The sequence below is a fragment of the Triturus cristatus genome, chromosome 1_2, assembly GCF_964204655.1.
Source record: "Triturus cristatus chromosome 1_2, aTriCri1.1, whole genome shotgun sequence".
Taxonomy (NCBI): Eukaryota; Metazoa; Chordata; class Amphibia; order Caudata; family Salamandridae; genus Triturus; species Triturus cristatus.
This window is the reverse complement of record NC_140580.1, coordinates 331,651,452-331,671,805: the sequence shown is the minus strand read 5'-3', so window position 1 is coordinate 331,671,805 and position 20,354 is coordinate 331,651,452. Positions and strand designations below refer to the sequence as shown.

Here is a 20,354-nt window from a genome sequence, read left to right as displayed (position 1 = left end):
TCGGAGGAGTGAAGTCCGCCCTCCGGAGTCGTCGGAGACCGAGGTGAAGGGTAACGGAGGTCGGGAGTGAGGATCGCACTCCGGAGTCGCCGGAACCTGTGAGAATCGTGCCGGAGGTCGGGAGTGGAGGTCGCACTCCGGAGTCGCCGGAAACCTGTGAGGAGCACCGGAGGTCGGGAGTGAGGATCGCACTCCGGAGCCGCCGGAAGTCGACATCGAGGCAAGGCCGGCCGACGTCATCAAAGCCGAGGTCGTCATCGGACCGGAGCCGCCCGAAGTCGACATCGAGTAAGACTGCCCGAGGCCGCTGACATCGAGACCGGAGCCGCCTGCCGGCGTCGTCAAAGAACTGACATTGTGCCGAGGCCGCCGACATCGAGCTGGAACCGCCTCACGGCATCGACCCGACTCCAGCGGCGTCGGAGCATCAGAAAAAGGGCAGTAAGTGGAGTAGAGGGCGCCTAAGGCCCTGTGGAGACCTGAGAGACTGCTCTAAGGGGCTAGGGAGGTGCTGGAACCAACCTGACTGTGCCAGGGGTGAACTGGGACTAAACTAGAGAAGTTGTGTGGAGAGAGAGAGCCAGGTCTCTGGTATTTTCCCCCTTGATCTACCTCAGTTTAGGCCTCAGCCTTGACCAAGCCAGGGAGTAGACACCCCCAAGCCTTCCACCTCCCCACAAGCTGTGCCTGGGCCAAATCAGCCCTTAGGAATTCAAAAGTGATCTGATTCCATGAGTGTCACTGTCAGCTTTTAAGTATTTATTAGGGGCACTGTATTTATTGTATTTAACCTATTTATTGTTCCACTGTATTTATTGGTCCACAGTATTTATTGATGCACAATATTTATTGGTTACAGTATTTATTGCCTCAGAATATTTAATTGCCTGTCTGTATTGCACTTTTATTTATGCCTTCAGTATTTATGATCACCCCTATTTATTGAATCATTAAGCCAGTATTTATTTGTCCTGCACTTTCTAAAAAGTTTGTATATTGTGATTGTTATTTATTTTCTCCAATCAGCAACTAAGAGAAAAAGCAGATAAAGAAAGTTATTTTCATAATTTTTACGGTGTAGAGTCGTTTTTGGAACGGATGCACGCATGGTTATTGTTTGGGTATGTTGTATGCTTAGCACGGAGCCTGATTCCTGACCACTCGAGCCAAGCTACCACAGTGTGTCCGGAAGACCACCACCACCCCTTCTAGTGTGGGAGTGGTTTTCCAACATAAATTGGTGTTCAGTGGTGGGATAGAGCTGTGCCTACGCATACTCAACAATAACTGTGGGTAGTCCATAGGCCTACACCGGGAGTTTTCTCAAGAGCGGCCTTCCTAATTGTGGGTTTTTGTTTTTTCCAAATTTACTCTGGTGGTGGGAGGAGGTATTATTAAAGGTACCCCCCTGCATAGTTACTGCACAAAAACCTGTCCTCTAACCTGAGTGGGCAAGATGGAGTTTGTACTAGAAAATCTAGAAACGTACACTGTGGCCCAACTCAGGGAGTTTTGCCAGCGGGAGGGGGTGTACTGTCCCCCAGGAGCAAAGAAGGGTGCACTCCAAACCAGCTTAAGGGCTTGGGGGGAGGCACGCCGAGAAAGCAAGGCTGAGGAGGAAGACAGGGATGGAGAGCCTGACCCCGAGGGGGCTGAGATGTACCAACCTGAGGTGGGGAACCTGTCAGCAGGGCCCAGAACCATTTCTAGGAAGGGCAGCAGTGCCTCTAGCGGTGGCTTGTCTGAAGTGGAGCTAACAGACCGGAGGGAGAAAAGACAGCTCACATGGGACTTAGCAAGGCTGGAAAAGGAGAAGGAGGAGCAGAGGATGGCCCATGAATTACGACTGAAAGAAATAGATCTTCAGATATTGAGAATCGGGGCACAACCTGTTCCTAATGGTGGCAGCCAAACCCAAGAGATCACCAGGGAACCTAAACCATACCTGCCAAAGGACATAGTAGCTAGCTATGGAGTGGGCGACGATATCGCCAAGTGGCTAGCGGCCTATGAGGTCTCATTGAGGGCCCATGGGGTTCCAGAGAAGTACTGGGGAGGGGGATTGTACAAGTACATGCCTCCAGCGGGTAGGGATGCTTTATTGGCCCTCGAGGAGGATGAGCAGACCCACTACCCCACCATGAAACTGGCGCTCATCAGAAAGTTTGGACTAACACCTGAAAAGTACAGACAGAAGTTCAGGGGTAGTCACAAACTGGGCACGCAGAATTGGGTGGACTTCCTGGACTATGCGAAGAAGGCAATGGAAGGTTGGATTCAGGGCAGTGAAGTGAGGAACTACGAGGGGTTGTTTGACCTGGTACTGAAGGAACACCTGCTCGAGAAATGTTTCCCTGAACTGCGGCAACACCTGGTGGATAGCAAGCTGACCAATCCCCGGAAGCTTGCTGAGGAGGCGGACATTTGGGCTAGTACCCGGGTGTCCACAAGGGGGACTGGAGGGGATACTCAAAAGGCCGGACAGGGCGCCCCCCAGAAGAAAGAGGGAGGGGAAAAGAAAAAGGAGTTCTCCAAAGGCCCCCAAAATAACTTCCAAGGGAAGGGAACAGGATTCACCCCTAGGGCTAACCCACCCAGAAACCCTAATCCTGGCCAGAGTCAGCAGCCAAGGGTTGTCCATTGCTATGAGTGCGGTGGCGTTGGACACTATAAAGGAGATCCGAAGTGCTTGAAACGACCACCCCCTCCCACTGGAGGAAAGACCCCCGGAGTAGCTAGTGTAGTGCTCGGGGAGGAGATGCCCTTAACTAAGGGAAGGGAGTGGGCGGGTGTCACTTTAGTGTCCCTGGGAGAACGGGAGATGGTTCCTAAGATCCAGGTGCCCGCAAATACCGCAAAGTATGGGCAGTGGGTCACCATCAACGGCCAAAGAGGGGAGGCTCTGAGAGACACAGGAGCCAGTATGACTATGGTGCGTAGCCAACTGGTGTCTCCAGAGCAGGTAATTCCCGATGTACTCCACCCAGCCGCGATGGCTGACGGCAGAACAGGCCACTATCCAGTGGCCGAGGTTCCCTTTGAATGGGGGGGGTTGCAGGTTCACTTCGAGTTGCCGTAAGCCCTGCCGTGCCAGTCGATTGTCTGCTGGGGAATGACATGGAGCACAACGCTTGGAAGGAGGTGGAATACCGGACTCACACCGAGATGCTGGGTACACCTGACTGGGCCTGTGTTAGCACAAGGTCCGCGACTACCCGAAGAGGGAGTTCATTTCGGCTGGAGCCTGGAACAAAGGCCCAGCCAGCTGCCAGTCAAGGGAAGAACCGAGGACAGGAGGAGCCTGCCTCGGCGTCCCCACCCCGTAGGACGGATAGGCCACCGGAGGTGGTGGACCAGGAGTCTGCGGTGGGGGACGTTACCAACCTGGAGGACCTACCCATCCCGGCCGAGTGGCACGTGGAGGGAGGCCCGTCCAGGGAGGAATTCTGCCAGGGCCAGAGGGAGTGCCCTACCCTTGAGGGGCTGAGGCGACAGGCCGAAGCCCAGGCAGCAGGGAACGTTGAAGGGAACTACAGTGTTTACTGGGAGGATGGCCTCCTCTACAGTGAACCCAAGGCACCCCTACATGGATCGTCACGAGCCTTGGTAGTCCCTCAACGTTATCGAGCCTTCCTTCTGGAGTTGGCTCACGAGATACCATTGGCAGGACACCTGGGGCAAGACAAGACCTTCGCCCGTCTTGTCCCACACTTTTATTGGCCTCAGATGAAAGTGTCGTCCGATACCTACTGCCGGACATGTGTGTCTTGTCAAGCCAGTGGGAAAACAGGGGTGAAGCTGAAAGCTCCCCTGGAACCACTTCCTGTCGTTAGCACCCCCTTTGAAAGGGTGGGCATCGACATTGTGGGTCCGTTAGATCCGCCGACTACAGCTGGTCACAGGTTTATCCTGGTTCTGGTGGATCATGCCACACGGTACCCAGAGGCAATACCTCTGAGGACCATAACAGCACCTGTTGTGGCAAGGGCCCTGATGGGAATCTTTACCAGAGTGGGTTTTCCCAAGGAAGTTGTGTCCGACAGGGGGACCAACTTCATGTCAGCGTATATGCGGGCAATGTGGAAGGAGTGTGGAGTGACATACCGGTTCACAACTCCTTACCACCCCCAGACCAATGGTCTGGTGGAGAGGTTTAACAAAACCTTGAAGGGCATGATCAGAAGTCTACCTGAAAGCCTGCGGAGGAAATGGGACGTCCTCCTACCCTGTTTACTTTTTTCCTACAGGGAAGTGCCACAGAAGGGAGTGGGCTTCAGCCCCTTCGAGCTTCTGTATGGGCACCCTGTACGTGGACCTCTCAACCTGGTGACAGACGGATGGGAAAGAACTCCCAGAAAGCTTCCCCAGGATGTGGTGAGCTACATGCTGGCCTTCCGTAGCCAAATGGCTAAGTTGTGGAAGCAAGCTTCTGACAACTTGGAAGCCAGCCAAGCAGTAATGAAGGCGTGGTATGACCACAATGCTCACCCGGTGGAGTTGGAGCCTGGCCAGAAGGTGTGGGTGATCGAACCAGGAGAGCTTAGTGCCCTCCAGGATCGCTGGTCAGGACCCTTTGAGGTGTTGGAGAAGAAGGGTAAGGCTACCTACTTGGTGGACCTGAAGACCCCTCGTCAGCCCCTGCGGGTGCTGCATGCCAACCGCCTCAAACCCCACCACGAGAGGCCCGAAGTCATCTTGATGATGGTGACTGACGGAGGAGAGGACGTGGAAAGCGAGCCTCTCCCTGATCTGTTTGCGTCTCAAGAGAAGGATGGGTCGGTGGAGGGAGTGATTCTCTCCCCATCTCTAACTCCTGAACAGCAGGAGGACTGTCGCCAGGTACTGGGGCAGTACTCTTCGTTGTTCTCCCTTGTCCCGGGTAGGACTCACCTGTGCGTCCATGACGTGGACACAGGAGACAGCCCACCTGTGAAGTCCAAGATCTACCGGATGTCAGACAAGGTGAAGGCCAGCATTCATAGTGAAGTCACTAAGATGCTGGAGCTAGGAGTGATCGAACCTTCTAGCAGCCCCTGGTCTAGTCCGGTGGTGTTAGTACCAAAAGCTGCACCACCGGGTGCCCAACCAGAACTGAGATTCTGTGTGGACTATCGGGGACTGAATTCAGTGACCAAAACTGATGCTCATCCGATCCCTAGGGCGGATGAATTGATTGACCGGCTGGGAGCTGCCCAATATCTAAGTACCTTTGACCTTACTTCTGGGTACTGGCAGATCTCTTTGACTGATGGAGTAAGGGAAAGGTCAGCCTTCTCCACGCCCAATGGCCACTACCAGTTCTGTGTGATGCCCTTTGGGCTCAAGAACGCACCTGCCACGTTTCAGCGCCTGGTAAACCAGATCCTCACCGGAATGGAGAGTTTCTCTGCTGCTTATCTGGATGACATAGCCGTCTTCAGTAACAGCTGGGAGGATCACTTGCGTCACCTGCAAGCTGTTCTCCAGGCCCTGAGACAAGCTGGATTGACGATCAAGGCCAGCAAGTGCCAGATCGGGCAGGGGTCGGTAGTGTACCTTGGACACTTGGTGGGTAGGGGAGCGGTGCAACCCCTCCAGGCGAAGATCGAGGCCATCATGGCCTGGGAACCCCCCAAGACACAGACTGAGGTCCGAGCATTTTTGGGCCTCACGGGATACTACCGCCGCTTCGTGAAGGGGTACGGTACCATCGTAACCCCCCTCACGGAGCTCACGTCCAAGAAACAACCTCGACGGGTAGTCTGGACGGAGGCTTGTCAGCAAGCCTTTGAGAGATTGAAGAAAGCCATGTGCGAGGCCCCGGTCTTAAGGGCCCCAGACTTTTCCAAGGAGTTCATTGTCCAGACAGATGCATCAGAACATGGCATTGGGGCAGTGTTATCGCAGCTCAACGAAGAGGGTCTGGATCAACCCGTGGTCTTCCTATCCCGGAGACTACTTCCCAGGGAACAGAAGTGGAGTGCAATAGAGCGTGAAGCCTTTGCAGTGGTATGGGCTCTGAAGAAGTTGCGGCCATACCTGTTTGGCTCGCACTTCCTAGTTCATACCGACCACAGACCCCTTCGTTGGCTGATGCAAATGAAGGGGGAGAATCCCAAGTTGTTGAGGTGGTCTATTTCCCTACAGGGGATGGACTTTCAGGTGGAACATCGGCCTGGAGTGGACCACGCCAATGCAGACGGTCTCTCAAGGTATTTCCGCCTTAGTGATGAGAACTCCCAAGGGGTTGGGTAGCTCTCCCCACTTTCAGCTGGGGGGGGACGCGTGTTAGACCTGTCAGCCCTTTGGGTGGTCCCTCCTCATCATTATTTATTTTGTCCCACTTTTGCCTCAGACCCTGTTTGAATTTTTCCTTTTTGGGAACCACCAGACTTTTTAGTGTTGCTGCAGATTCAGGGAGCCATTTTACCTACCCCTGAAACTTCTGTCTGAGGGCCTGGAGCACAAAATGGTGGCCACCTGTGACATCACCAGCATCCACTGGAACCTGCTAGCACCTTCCAGAACATTCCAGAACCCTGTGACAGTTGGAGGCGGTTTAGAATGTTGGGAAGCTAAGACAGAGAGTTGGCAGTTGGAGCTGGCAGTTGGCACCTGACTGGTGAAGAGTGAGCAGCACAAACGTGAAGGAGGAAGGAGTGAAGCAGCAGGGGTGGAAACTTGTGCCTGGAGTGGGGTCCATAAACCCACCCTTGATGCTAGTCCCTACTGACGGAGCCCAGCCTAGAGCCCTGTGTGGGAAGAAGTCAGAAAAACCGTCCTGAGGACCTGGACAGCAGGAACAGGCCTTAGAAACAAGAGAACAGCAAGATCCTGACCTGGAAGCTGGTTTCCCTGAAGTCCGACGTCGAGTAGCCTAAGACCTGGAGCCCGAGGTGGAGAAGCGGCGCTGACTGGAAAAGCAGACGTCGTACCCGGAGCCGCCAGAGGTCGAGAGAGGGCGCCGTCAGAGGTCGTGAGGAATACCAGAGGTCGAGGAGGAAGTCACCCGAGGTTGAGTGAGCGGCGTCATCGGAGGAGTGAAGTCCGCCCTCCGGAGTCGTCGGAGACCGAGGTGAAGGGTAACGGAGGTCGGGAGTGAGGATCGCACTCCGGAGTCGCCGGAACCTGTGAGAATCGTGCCGGAGGTCGGGAGTGGAGGTCGCACTCCGGAGTCGCCGGAAACCTGTGAGGAGCACCGGAGGTCGGGAGTGAGGATCGCACTCCGGAGCCGCCGGAAGTCTACATCGAGGCAAGGCCGGCCGACGTCATCAAAGCCGAGGTCGTCATCGGACCGGAGCCGCCCGAAGTCGACATCGAGTAAGACTGCCCGAGGCCGCTGACATCGAGACCGGAGCCGCCTGCCGGCGTCGTCAAAGAACTGACATTGTGCCGAGGCCGCCGACATCGAGCTGGAACCGCCTCACGGCATCGACCCGACTCCAGCGGCGTCGGAGCATCAGAAAAAGGGCAGTAAGTGGAGTAGAGGGCGCCTAAGGCCCTGTGGAGACCTGAGAGACTGCTCTAAGGGGCTAGGGAGGTGCTGGAACCAACCTGACTGTGCCAGGGGTGAACTGGGACTAAACTAGAGAAGTTGTGTGGAGAGAGAGAGCCAGGTCTCTGGTATTTTCCCCCTTGATCTACCTCAGTTTAGGCCTCAGCCTTGACCAAGCCAGGGAGTAGACACCCCCAAGCCTTCCACCTCCCCACAAGCTGTGCCTGGGCCAAATCAGCCCTTAGGAATTCAAAAGTGATCTGATTCCATGAGTGTCACTGTCAGCTTTTAAGTATTTATTAGGGGCACTGTATTTATTGTATTTAACCTATTTATTGTTCCACTGTATTTATTGGTCCACAGTATTTATTGATGCACAATATTTATTGGTTACAGTATTTATTGCCTCAGAATATTTAATTGCCTGTCTGTATTGCACTTTTATTTATGCCTTCAGTATTTATGATCACCCCTATTTATTGAATCATTAAGCCAGTATTTATTTGTCCTGCACTTTCTAAAACGTTTGTATATTGTGATTGTTATTTATTTTCTCCAATCAGCAACTAAGAGAAAAAGCAGATAAAGAAAGTTATTTTCATAATTTTTACGGTGTAGAGTCGTTTTTGGAACGGATGCACGCATGGTTATTGTTTGGGTATGTTGTATGCTTAGCACGGAGCCTGATTCCTGACCACTCGAGCCAAGCTACCACAGTGTGTCCGGAAGACCACCACCACCCCTTCTAGTGTGGGAGTGGTTTTCCAACACTGACCATTTAAAAAAACGATAAAGACTTGTCTAGCTCATCTGTTGTAGTAGTAATCAGCTCTGACATACCTACCTCTCTAATTAATGAATTGTTTTTAACACTGCTTGCCTTTGATTCATGCATTCGATTCAGTTGTTAAAGCTCAATCACTTCTGCTTGACGAGTGAGCAGATATAGGCTCCATTTTCAATTTAGCCTTGCACTGTATTCTGCTCTAACAAGGTAGTGATGAGGACTGATCCATTGCTTCCAGAGGGTTTGTTTCTGAAGATGATAGTGTCTCTGCATGCAAATCCTCAAAGATAATTAAAAGGCAGTAAATGAGAGGACAGCACACATCTTCACATAGCACAACTGCCTGCATACTGATGAGGGTTGAGACACAGGTTGTCAAGCCATTCTGAGAAGCGTTGCTTTGTTGAAGTAGCCTCACAGCTCCATCTCCCAGGTAAACTTTGCTCACACTCTCTTCACAAGTATCTAAAACCAGGACAACCACAATGGTGAATATAGTACATTCCTATAACTGCAGTTCACTGTTGGTATCTTTCATTGAGGCAGATCCGATTTGCACTCCTAGTTGAGACACACAATATTAGGGAATATAGGGGCTCTGGAATTCAAACCCTCCTATTAAGGTACATCAATGCACAGATGCATAGCAAGAAAAAAATTACAATATTGAAACGTGTGAATTTGAAAGCTATCAACACTGAATCTGTAATTAAAGGTAACTCATTTCTTTCTTCTAGGTGGTAAAATGCTTTGTCAAGTGATGTTTTTGTACAAATATATTTAATATACTAATTTATTTTGTGACCTTTTTTCTCCACAGTTTAGTCATCAAGAAGTATGAAATTCCAGCAATAAGAAATGGACAAAGAATTCGAACTAAAGACCTTAAGTGCTTGCTTTCTGCAATTGACCAGATGCACCAGACTGTCTGCATTATGTATGCAACATGGAATTTTTATTATTTTTACCTGAAGTCTTTTCGGAATGACAAACCTGTTTTTTAAAAGCCTATTTTTTCTCTATATACCTTTTTTAAAGGTTTTTAAAATTGTTTTTATCTGGTCAAACAGAGATTTTTAACGACCTTATTTTTAATTTGTATAAAATTTACACCTGGTTTTTTCAAATGTCAACAAACTGCAAGCATCTGTTATTAAAGGTCTTAAAGTATGCTCTTGTATTTAGTCTGTTTTCAAAGCCTTTAAGCACCACATTCAACAGCATCTATCCTCGCAGTGTGAGGGCTCGTTGCACTCGCCTGCTCAAACTGAAGTCCCATTGTGTTCTAGTCCAACTTAAATGAAGGATACAGAGTGCCTGTTCTTAGATACAAAGTAGAATCCAACTTACCTGTTTTTCCTTTGCAGAGTTTTCAGCTTTGCTTATTTTTTTTTATTGCACATCCTGATTAACTTCCTATCTTTCAGCAGTCATGCAGCTAGTGATCTTGCCTTACTCTGCTTCATCTTTTGAGGGTCACAAACATCCCCTGTGGCACTTGGGACAATTTAATTCCGTGCATAGTTTATTTTAGAAAATGACTGTAGGAAAGATTCAGGGTTCCCATGGAATTCAAAGACGTTGTCTACATACCAAAATGACGTCAAACTTTGTTTGCAAGTGGTCCTAAACTTAGCTTATTTTTTTCCAATTCTTTTCACCATTATTTAAGAGGTCGATAACATGGCCAAAAAGTCCAATCGCCATTTATTTAGTTTCAATATCTCTTTTTTGATTTTTCAAGGATTAACAATATCACACTTAAAAATATCACTTTGCAGTGAGACCATAAGTCAATATTTGCCTAACCCACTGATTACCAACCACACGTTAACTTTCCCAATACCCACTGCTTAATCCTCCTTTTTACCTTTCAGTGGCATTTGTAGGTGAGCATAGTGGGCCTAATGTAGGTAAATATCATTGATTCATACAGTTTAAGTATTAATTAAGTGCAGTAGTGCCTTTGAAGGTCTTATCCTCTTAGGAGAATCCCCAGTGACGCTGCAGATTAATTACACAGTTTTACTGTGTTATTGTGCCAAGTTTTTAAAGCACATACCTGCGCCATGCTTTTCAGTAGAATAACTGTGGTGATTTGTTCCTGGATATGGTGAAAAAATCACTGTACCACCTAGGTTCTGCCTTCTGTTACCACAAGAGTGTTCAGAGTAGGACAGCCCTCAACAAGGACTATGAATTCACCATCAGACTGTGCAGACCACTAGGGCGTATTTTGAATGCATATAAGCCCATGCTTCCACAAGATACTCAGGAGCTTGGATTTGGATTGACAAGGCACCTAGGTGACCATGCTCACTGCTTCCTTTCAACCAAATGAGACTGTCCTCTTGAATGCTTTTACCATTCTGCCTTGTGCCTTAGTCATAAATCAGGCCATCATGGTAGCTATAAGATCTCACAGCGCACGTATATCCTCTTGTACTATTTAAGCAATAAAGGAAACCAGCTCTCAGTCCGGACCTGCCTAGTATATAAATTAATGATGAACTGATTTGATGCTCCTAGTACTGTAGATACTTTGAATGATTGTAAAGTCTGGTTTTGGCATAATACCTGAGCCCCTCACCTTTTTCTGGAATCAGTACTATGGGCATTCAACTTAGGAGCACATTGAGGTCCCGATTATGAGTTTGGCAGTGTGGAAGCAGGCACGCTCGCCGCCGCCCCACTCCTACACCTCCAACCCATTTACCTGCCTGCCAAATTACGACTTTTGCAGTCACTGGTGGGCAGTTCTGTGGTGGTGCCTATGAAATGGGAATGTCTAAGGCAGTACCTGCACGGCAATGACTGGTGCAGTTCATGCCTTGCACGTACTGGTGTGCATGAAAACAGGGGTACAACATGTGCCCCCTGCATGCAACCCATGGCCCTGAGGCAACAGGGGGCACGGTAGGGCCCCCTTTGTTTCCTCTCCATCACGGTTTTCATGAAGTAAGAACTGTCATAAAAACGTGCGGAGAGGAAACTCGTAATATGCTTGGGGGTCCCACCAAGCATATTGCAGCCTCATGACTGCTGCGCCACAGCCAGGGATCTCTGATTCATGGCGGTTGCGGCGGTGCAATGGCGGTCTGGCCGCTCAAGTTGTAATAGGCTGGTCAGACCACCTGTGCTGTGGTGGCTAGACCGCCGCGCCACCATGAGTTTGGTGGTCCACAGATCGCCAAACTCCTAATTAGGCCCTTAGTTTGTATTTATCCCCGGTCTCTCCTTCTTTTCCTGATACACTAGAATATCTGCTTTTCTCACTTTAGCTTGGCCTGTACTCTGTTCTTTCATGTGCTTAATCCCAAACTGTTATTCGTACTGTTTCCAAGTCCACTCTGGAGAATTGCTTTTCCCTGCTTGAGGGAGTTGAAAGAAAAGCAAATTTCCTTCGAAATCTGAACAGGCTTTGCAAGTTGATTTGGTCATTCAACTTCATTAACATAAATTGAGTCGTTCCTGTTTGTGCCACTTTTGAAAAGTAGTATGCACGTAATATTAAGAACAATGGATTTCCATGTTTTCCTAAATCCTAGAGCTTCATCCCAGATTAACACCACCAATTGGTACTTTTCTACTGGTGTCAACTCTGTCCTTGGATGCCATCTATGCTAAAGTAATTCTTTGTCATGCGATTCTCCCAGATATCCATTTGCTGTAATATATATGTGCCCACCTAGCGGGTCCAAGGATCTCTGTTTACAAGAAGCACGTTTTTCAGTTTGTACTTATTCTTTGTTTTATAAAGCAATTCCAGTCAGCCACTTTAATGCTACAATCCATTTAGCTGCAAACACGACTGTACTAGACCGTTTTTAAAACTCCAAAGAAAAGGGAAAATGCAGCCTTTAGTAGGCAGACACATACACTTAAACTTTGCTCATTGGCATTGCACCCTTAAGGATTTTGATATCAATGAATCAATCAGGAGTTTGTAAAGCGTGCTACTCACCTGTGAGGGTCTCCAGAGGCTGTCAGCCTTCCTATCCTGTAATGCAGGGTGAGTGAGGCAGTTAATGTTTTGCTGGTCTTTATTGTCTGAAAACCTTTATTTTCAACAGGTTCTTTGCTTTATTCATAGTTGTGTTAACCTTGTTTGGATTCCTGTAATTTTGTTTAGATTGATGTACCTATTTTTCCCTTGAGGTTATATTTCACCTTTCCTTTGAGTCCCTATACTTGCTTGTTTTGACCATTGTGTGTAGGAATAAAGTCCTGAAAGTATTAACACAACATTTACGTCGCCGGTCTCCTGGATTCTCACTCAATCACAGAAGTTTTAATTTTGTTTGGAGAGGCCATACCAGTAATTCTGATCGTTTTCTAACCCAGATTTCTCACCATTTGAATATTCCACCAGGAGTCACACTGGATCTGGAAAAGTCTTCATGAGGGACCCTGTGCGCTGGCGGGTGGTGCCAGCGGCAGCATCGACTTCGTTCCACGCTAGAAGTGACCTGCGCAGGCCACTATAGGTGCTAATCATGCGCTCTGACATCTGTTCCTTTTTTTTATGTGCTAAAGGAATTGGATCCGGAGCTACCCCTCATTGCCCTGAGACTAGTTTTTTTCCCCACATTTCTACAGTGTGCAAGGGAAAATGCCACCTCTCAAATCTACAGGGTTCAAGCCTTGTGGGGAATGTCGCAAACAGATGTCTGTGACTGACCCACACATAGTTTTTTTGCCTGTGTGGGACCACGACCCTATGGTCTGCAGTGACTTGGCCTTGATGCAATCCAGGCCATTTGGAAACGGAGAGATGTACGTAGCTAAACACTGCAAGATTCCATGTCATGACTGGTCGAGGTCCATGTTGAGGTTCCGGTCCTGCTGCCGAGGCCAGTCCTGTAACATCGTCGTCGCAATTAAATACTCAGGCAAATCAAAGGGGGAAAAAACTCACAAAATATCCAAGCAGGACTTGGCTCCGTCCCACCACTCTTGGTCTCGAGAGAAAGCATGAGGACGTCATCGTGCTTCGAGATCTCGCTTCCAAAGTCATTCCACTTCTGAGCCAATTCCTATCCTTGTCCAATGGCAACATAAATTTCCAGGACTTTTGGCAACACCCAGTAGATTAAGGAATTCAGTGAAACCATGCTACGAGTTTCTGGCACATTACTTGCTTCCTCTGGAGCACCCAAAGAATGCAGAGGACTCCAAAACTAGGCTACTGCAGGCTGGTCCAGCCTTGGTGCAAGCTGGACCTTCTGGATTTGTTGCGGGCTCCAGACTGACCTCGGTACCAGCTTCCTCTACGGTGCCACAAGCCACACCGAAGCATGGCCCACTGATGCCGATATGGCCCCACCACTCTCGATCGACGCCATACCCCACTTTGACTCTGCTACAAACATTTAGCCACCCTTCTGATTTTAAGATAGATGGTGCCTTTGCCCTATGGCAGCGATTGTCCTACATTAATTGTTTGGCACAGACTGACAATGGTGGCAGTGATGGTGGAACGAGTTTGCCCAGCCATGTCTGGAGGATAATTGGTATGAGGACATCCAGGATGCTAATGGTCTGCATACCTTACTGGACACTGCATTGGTTTCACCTCTAGGCCCTGCTGCAGTGGAAAGTGCCTTCTTCACCATATACATGCAGAGGACAGCAGAGTTTCTTTATCTTCAGCTTCCTACCTTGGAAGTAAATATCAAAGTCTTGACGGAGGTTCTTCAGCCTGGCCAAACAAGTTCGGCACCCCTTCTGCCTTTCAATGAGGCTCTAATACGCTACTGGGTACCTTGGCTAAGCTCTCTTCAGGTCCCATTGTCAATTGGCAGGTTGCCATGCGCCACTGCCCTGCTCCAAGTATCCCAGACTTTCTAGCCCTGCACTCTACTCCTGATACCCCTGTGGTATAGGCTTTGGCCAGCAAGGTTCACTCAAAATTGTTCCAGACTATTACCCCTGACAGGGAGTCGAATAGTATAGAGACATTTGTTAAACTACAAATGTGCCCCTTCGCTCTGTAAAAGGCAGCTGCCTTCTAGGTTGCAGCACTCTCACCCTGTGGGACCCAGTAGCCAGATATTGCCCATAGTTCTGGAAGAAGCGTTTGCTGTTCCGTCTCAGGCTATGCAGGATGATTGTGATGTGGCCAAGTTTACTATCCACTGCGGGCTGGACACCACTGACATGCTTGGTACAAGAACCATAGGCACCAGTGTGGTCCTTCACAGGCATGCATAGATGGAGCCCACTGGCTTTTCGGAGGGAGTTCAGGCCAGTCCTATGGACATGCCATTCAACTGTTCCAGTCTTTTTGGGTACAAAGCAGATTCGGTCCTGGAGAGCTTTAAAGACAGTAGGGCCACAGGTCCCTCCCTGGGCCTTTTTGCTCTTCCACGCCAGCTACATCTTCAACTCTGCCCTCTCCGTGGCCATGGTAGGGGCTTTCAGTATAACCAACAGGTCCAGCCAGTGAAACAATCCCCCCCCCAATCTTTTTGTGGCTGCTATACCCACTGATAGATGGACTACAGGGCAGCATGCAGCCCAGTCTTCCACCCCGAAACCTCTTTAGGGTCCCTTGATAGCAGACAGCCACCCTTTTTGGGGCAGGATGAGACATTTTCTGCCAGGGTGGCAGGCAATAACTTCAGACAAGTGTGCCCTGCACATTGTTATGCATTACACCATTTCTTTAAACCTGCCTTCATCCTCAGAAAGGCTGACTGAGGAATATCTGTCCCTGTTGCAGAAGGAAGTGCAGGTTCCTTTTGGTCAAAGGAGCCATAGAGAGGTGCTGATACCGGAAGTGAGTCATGATTGTTATTCCTGCTACATCCTGGTGCCAAAGGACAGACGCCTCCATCCCATCTTAGATCTCCACCTTCTCAAGGTCTCCTGAAGAAGCACAAATTCAAGATGGTCACCCTGGCTCAGGTTGTTTCTGACCTCGACCCTGGTGACTGGATGATAGCAATGGACCTGTGGGACTCTCATTTCGACATCTTCGTCCTGCAGAACCACAGAAGCTATCTGCGGTTCACCATGGACCAGTAACATTTTCAGTTGGCTGGGTTCCCTTTTGTGCTCATCAACGCCCCTTGGGTGTTCATGAAAGTGATGTCAAAGTTGAATCACACCTTCAGAGAGGCGATCCCAATTTCCCCAACCTCGATATATAAGGAAGTGCCTCAACAAATGGCTGTTGAAGGCAAGCTTGCCCCAGGCAGCCATCGCCAACCTCCAGACTACTACAAACATCATTAGGGTTCACTATCAGTGTGCCAAATTCACACCTAGCTCCTTTGCAGCTTCTCTCCTTGATGGGAGCCATTCTGGACACGGTGCGGTTTCATGCCTATTCCCAAAAGAGGTGAGAGTCCAGGACATTTGTCCTATGTTACAAATGTTTCAACCTCTGTCCTAGATTTGAGGCGGCTGGGACTGATGGCCTCTTGCATCCTGCTGGTCAAGCATGCCAGATCGCATATTCATGCTCTGCACTGGGATATGAAGTCCCAGTGGGCACAGCACCAGGGTTATCTTTCTAATCTGAACTGTGAAAGATCTACAGGGATGGGTGCAGGACTGTGATTGTCAGCGGCAGACCCCTTTCCTTAACCGACCCACAGCTCACAGTGGTGACTGATGCGATGCATAGGGTTTGGGAGGCCCCTTGAAAGAGGTGGAGATCAGAGGCATCTGATCTCTGGCGGAGGTCGGATCCATCTCAACCTTCTAGAGCTGTGAGCTATCCGTTTGGTGTTGACAGCCCCCGTACAATCCATCCGGTTTTGTCTGCCGTTGAACCTGGAAGTTGGTGGTAGTGATGGACCTGCTGGTGCAGTTACTCACTGCAACAGCACAGCCATGTGGTACTGCAACAAGAGGAGTGTGGTAATTGACCCTGTGCTAGAAGGCTTTGCATCTCTGGACGTGGCTAGTTCAGCAAGAAGTTTTTGTGATGACACACCGCCTGACAGTTTCCTTGAACACCAGAGCGGACAAACTGAGCTGTCAACGCCTTGCAGATCATGAATGGCAGTTATATCTGGAGGTGGTGCAGGGTCTGTTCCGTGAGTGGGGAGGACAGTGGCTCGATCTTTTTGCCACCTCCAAGAACGCACAATGTCAGCGTTTCCAAAGTGTGTCTCACTCTGAGACGCATTCGCATCGAGTGGAACTCGATACTCCAGTATGCCTTCCACTGATAACTCGCATGCCCAAAATTCTGAAAAAATATAAGCTCCGACCAGATCCAAGTTGTCATAGGGGCCCCGGATTGAGCACGGCGTATGGTATCCGGAACCCCTAAGCTTCAGCATCTGTCCTCCTTTCCGGCTGCCCCGTCGGGATGATCTTCTGTTGCAGCATCAGGGCAGGGTTATGCATCCAAACCTGCGCAGCCTACACCTCCTTCCTTGGAGATTGATTGACGACAGTTGAGACCTTAACGCCTTCCTCCTGAAGTTGTTAATGTTATCTTGACACCCAGGTATCCCTCAACCAAATCTGTATACGCCTGCCGTCGAGATAAGTTTGTGAATTGGTGCACTTCTAAACAGATTGACCCATTACATGCCAAACTGCCTGAAGTTTGGTTTATGTTGTACCTAGCCCATCAAGATGTTGATTTCGGCATTGTTATAGGGTACCTCTTGGCTCTTTCTGCCATTTTGCGGCTAACTGAGCGGCCCTTGTTGTGATAAGCTCTACTAAGGGGCTACAATATGTGACCCTCCCCTTCCTTTAAGGCCCAGTGAGATTTGAATTTAGTCCGCAAATTCCTCTTGCATGCACCGTTTGAACCTTTACACAGCTGTTTCCTCAGGTTCATTAGCCTCAAGACAGTCTTTCTTGTTGCCATAATGCCGGCACAGCGAGTGAACAGTTTACAGGCTCTGCCTGTGAACCTGCCTTACACCACTCGGTATCCAGACAAGCTGGTTCCGGGTATTCCTTCCTTAGGTTGTGATTCCCTTTCATGTTGGTCAGAATATCACTCTTCTAGTATTCTTTGCTCTGCCTCAGCCCTCTTAGGAGGATGAGAGACTCTACCTGCTGGATCCAAAAACTGCTCCCAGCTTTCATATTGATCGTACCAGAGAACCTTGAATGATCAGCTCTTTAGTTGATTTACTGGATTCACTGAAGCAAAGAAATACACGGCTGTGCAGAGTGAGACCATCTCTCCCTGGATCGTACTGTACATTAAAATCTGCTACGCATTGGCAAAAAATCAGCCCCATGCAGTCTTGCGGGCGCATTCTACAGTGCCAAGGCTGCCGTTACTGTTGTCAAGTGGGGTGCCTGTTCTGGACAATTGTCCGGTGGCTACGTGGGCGTCACTATTATTTGTTCACAAAGCACTGCTGTCTGAACAGCCAGGTCATTTGAAATGGGCATCTTAACCGTTTGAGCCAGTTCACACAAACCACCTCCTTGGAATTTCTGCTTTGGTATCTTCAAAATGTGAGGAGTCTGCGGTTAGAAGTCTATCAGTAGAACAAGTTACTTATCTTCCGTAACGCTCTTTCTTGTAGAGACTATTTCTAATCTCAGATTCTTTACCAGCTTTCCCATCCTTACCGCTCTGTGAACTGGACTCTTTTCCACCTTAAAAACTCCCATGTTAGAAATCTACAAACTGGTGTAAAACAATCTGATGTTGGTTTTGCGTCTGAGAGCATGGACTAGTCAGAAAGCAACTGATGTCCGCGTGCATGGATGGCACCTACATAGGCCCACCCACATCACTTCCGGTGTGGAAAGACATTGATTCGGAGCTGATGGTGCCACCACCAGGGTACTGCTGAAGATTTTCCAGACCTATTCGGACAGTGATGAGGTTAGAACTTGGGGGTACATTCTTAATGTACCATCTTCTGTGGCTGTCCTACCCCTGCTGAAGAGCCAGTCCACAGAGGATGATTCTTGAGTGCCGTGAGGTCTGGAGTGCATATCTGCACCATCTGCTTTGCTTCCTTCATATCTAAGCCATCCCCTTGCAGTGCTGCCTCTGTGCCATGGAAGCATGAAGAAAAGAATCAATCCTCCAGTGCACAGTCATGAGGCTTCTTGGAAGAAAAAGAATGATTGTCATTCATTACCGTCAAAAGAAAGGTGTTGTAACAGGCCCCATAGGTCCGTATCCTATACCACTCCTAACAGAATATTCTTTCATAAGTATTGACCATGAGTAGTAACCCCAATCTCTGGACTCTCCATCTCCTGCAGTAACCCCAGTAGAGCACCTAGAAAGCATGAACATTGGAGACTGAGTTCCTGTTTTGGAACACTAGAACCACTTCTTTTAAAACCACTGGTGAGGCGGCTGGAAGTTTTGGTTCCAGGTCTTTTAGAGCCTACAACGCATGCATGCTTCGGCCTTGTAAGAAAGTGCCTTCCTGCATGGTTGCCCCCACTTTTTGCTAAACTGCTGAATGTGCCCTGGGTTCCTGCCAAACAGGTACCCAGGGCCTATGTTCTTTCCCTAAACTGCATTAAAAACACAACCCAATTGCCACTCTTTGGCCACAGGTCAGTCCCTTGAAAATGGTACCACAGGTTCGAAGGGCACTGTGGCCAGGGAAGGCCTCCAAGGTCTGCAGCACTTATGGTGCCTCCCTTAGCGGCCCTGCACCTTTACACACACACACACACACTGCCTCTGCAGGATGCGTGTTTTGGTGCAGAACAAAGTGAAGAGTCGACATGTCACACTTTCCTGTGTGCCATGCCGGCATCCCACTGCCCTGGCATAGATCAGCCACCCCTCTAGCTGGGTGTACTATGCCAGTGGTGAGGGTACAGGTGCATAAATCCTGTACCCCTACAGTGTCTAACCAAATCCTTACACATTGTAAGTGCAGTGCTGCCATTAAGAGTATATGGTGCTGGGAATTTGTCATTACGAACTGCACAGCATCATAATGGCTTTTTTGAAGATGGGGAAGTTTGGTATAAAAAACTCAGCACATTAAATCCACACTTATGACAGTGTGAGATTTAATGAAAAATGCACTCGGAGGGCATCTTAGAGATGCCCCCTGGAAAACTACCCAACACTAGTGTCCAGGATGAGTGGCTGCTTGCCAGCTGCCACCACCAGACATGTTTCTGGACCCCTGGGTTGAGAGCCTGCTGCTCTTGGGGGTCTGAAACAATGCATATCCAGGGGCGAGGTGCCAAGCCTTCCCCCCCCCCCCCCCCCCAAGATTGGGTAGGATCCACAATGGGGAAGCTTCAAAGGCTTGCCACCTTAGTGAGCTACCCCAGGACTTTTCTGCTTCCAGCAACTGACCCCCACCGGTTCTGACCCCCACTTTGGGCGAGAGAATCGGTGGGAAAACCAAGGGAGTATGGGAGGTGTGCCCACCTTTGCCAACCCCACCCCTCAGGTGGGGAGGTGAGGTGAAGCACAACTCTCAGTCCCCGCCATCTTGTAGATGGGGCAGCCAACCAGAGTGAGGCATATGCCCCCCTCCCATTGGAGGGTGGTATATTAGGGGGTGTACCCACCCCAAAGAAGGGAGCCATTGATCCCAACCTTTACCTACCTGTAACACCCCTAAATCTAGTATTTAGGGGCAACCCTGAACCTTGCCTCCTCAGACAAGAACCAACCAAGAAGAAGGACCGAAGAAGCCGTGCTGAAACTAAGAAGAGGAGGACGCCCACTGACTTGGCCCCAGCCCTACCTGCCTGTCCCCACTTCAAACCTGCTCCAGCGCAATCCTTTTGTGCCCTGCAGCCTCAAGAACCAGAGGGACCTGCCCTGCCTTCCAAACCCTAAACTTTGTCTCCCGTGAGCACTGGATTTGTTCACCAACAGACTCTGGCCCCTGCCAAAACCGTGAGTCTGCTCCCGTTGCCTACGGCCAGAGTTCGAGTGGCCCAACACCACGGGGAGGTTTCCCCGGCAAGCCTGACTTGAGATCTGGTGATCTCTGACCTGCTTCGACACGGCAAACAATGCATGCAGTCTCTTTCTGGAGGATTCCCCCGACTGCGACCAGAGCAGGTAAGAAAGCCCGATGCCTAAAAACACCCCTGCACCCGACATCCCCAACTGACGGTGTCCCAGCATCCCAACTTACCTTTCCAACTGGTGGTCACCTC

At 49.6% G+C, this 20,354-nt stretch overlaps 1 protein-coding gene across 1 annotated transcript in view; it reads left to right on the top strand.

The window, feature by feature from the left end:
• Positions 1–9,432, top strand: part of YBX1 (Y-box binding protein 1) — a 116,979-nt gene extending 107,547 nt beyond the window's left edge. The window contains exon 8 of the mRNA XM_085603928.1: positions 9,082–9,432. The gene's annotated coding sequence lies outside the window, so the exon portion shown is untranslated. The remainder of the gene's footprint in view (positions 1–9,081) is intronic.
• Positions 9,433–20,354: the final 10,922 nt, after the last annotated feature.